Source organism: Polypterus senegalus, chromosome 2 (genome assembly GCF_016835505.1).
Source record: "Polypterus senegalus isolate Bchr_013 chromosome 2, ASM1683550v1, whole genome shotgun sequence".
NCBI classification, from domain to species: domain Eukaryota; kingdom Metazoa; phylum Chordata; class Cladistia; order Polypteriformes; family Polypteridae; genus Polypterus; species Polypterus senegalus.
The window spans coordinates 2,662,788-2,665,019 of NC_053155.1; positions in this window are offsets into that span (position 1 = coordinate 2,662,788).

A 2,232-nucleotide genomic window follows, 5' to 3' on the forward strand; every position below is an offset into this window, starting at 1 on the left:
GGGACTCCATGAGCAACCGCTCATTCGACACAAAGTCAAACCAACGGTACCCAAGGAATCTCCAGAGAGACACAGTGCCAAAGGAGTCCAGTCTTCATCTCAGGTCACTGGATAGCATCCATGTCTCGCAGTCGTATAGCATGACAGGAAGCACCAGGACTCTAAAGACTTTAAAGACTCTAAAGACTAGGGGACTGGGCAGTCTAATGGTCTGGAATCCCTACAGTTTGTTTTTTTTTCTTCAGCCGTCTGAAGGTTTTTTTTGTTTTTTCTGTCCACCCTGGCCATTGGACCTTACTCTTATTCTATGTTGATTAATGTTGACTTATTTTATTTTATTATTGTGTCTTTTATTTTTCTATTATTTATTATGTAAAGCACTTTGAGCTACTGTTTGTTTGAAAATGTGCTATATAAATAAATGTTGTTGTTGAACCTTCATCCTTTTGCAAAGATATCGGGAACGCCACACGTTCCTTTCCAACGACCTCATGACCCCCCATGCTCTCCCAATCTGTCTACTGATTTCATAGGAAGAGACGCCAGAGACATGAATGTTACTGCCGAGGTAAGTAAACCTCTCGACAAGGTCGACACTTTCTCCTCAGACAGACACACTGCTGATGGCTTTGCCCAAGAGGTCATTAAATTAACCCTAACCAAAGTTTACAGAATAATAAAATATTTATTCAGGAGATTTAAAAAAAAATTTAAAAAATGACTACTTAAAAAAGCAAGAGACAAGTATAAAAAATGAGAAAATTAAACAGATTTGGTTAAAAATAAAATCTGAAACAAACAAAATCCAAATGTCATTAACCAGAGACAAGGCCTCCTAACAAGAGCAGGGAATAAAACAGGACCGCTAAAAACTAAAACGTTCACAAGACAAGAGAAAACTTAATGTTGATGCTGCTCTTTCATCTGCCATTTCTTCTTAAATACCCTTGGGGGTGGAGCTCCAGCAGTACCATCAAGTGGCTCCACCCCCTAGGCTGCACAGGAAGCATACACTTAAAAAAAAAAAAAACTAACCTAATACAAAAACACAAATTAAAAAACAAAATATTCATCAATAGAAAATACACGCAAAAGCAAAATTAATACCATTTACAAAACAATTCAGAAAAAAATGAAGAGATGAATGCTTAACATTAGACCGAGTGTCACTCAGGCTATAACACCAATGCTTAAAGCGTTAGTCCCGAGTGTCACTCAGGCAGGGGTAGAGACGTGTCTCATGTAAGTGTTAGATCAAGGTTTACTTGGGCTGTAAAAGTGCCAACAGAGTTAGTGCCGTGCGTTACCCAGGCAACACTGAAGACACATCTTCTTTTAGCCTCATAATGGCATCTTGTAAGAAACGCCTCTCATCAGCAGTGATGACGTAGTGAACCTGTCTTCAGGAAGTGACATTGAATTGGATAGTGAAACCAAAAGTGATTCTGATGAATCCATAGGTGACACTCGAGTCACTCGCATATGGGCAGTGTGCTGTTCATATTATTATTATTATTATTATTACTATTATACTTGCTACACTTTTGACTTTGTACTTTTAGTGTTTTCCACCATTTACAAGGAAGATGAGATTTAATAAAAATGTCATTTTTTCAAGCCGAAAGATGCAACTCTTTTGACATTTTTTTTTAAAGAAAAAACGTAACACTAATGAAGTTAAATGAAAAATAAACACATTTAAGGCAGCAATGAAATCCAAAGAAAACACCTCACCTGACGCCAGTTATACATCCTGTCCCCTTAATGTGGTGTCCTTGAGTACCAAATTCACCATTTAATGTCCATCTTTATTAGTTACTGAACATGATGGGGTGGGGGCGAATGTGGAGGGTCAGGCTCAAGCGGATCGTCTGCAGGTTGGCACACATGACACACGTGGGTACGCAGACACATGGCAGCGCATGAACACTTGGAAACAGAATGGAGAGCAGCGGTCATCTGCCTAAATAACTGATTTCACTGTTGTGTTCTTAGAGGTACATTCATATTCATGCAGTACCCACATATTATTTGTTACACACCCCATTTTCTTTAAATAACAAAAAACAAAACAGATGCACTCCTTCCTTCTGAATTCTAATCCCCAAATTTAGTCACAGAGATGCTGCCCACAGAGCCTGTTGATCTTGTAAAATTCATTTTGACCCCAAACTACAATCACATAGAGGACCTGTGCTTGTGGGGTTGTCACATGACCATGGAGGGTACAGG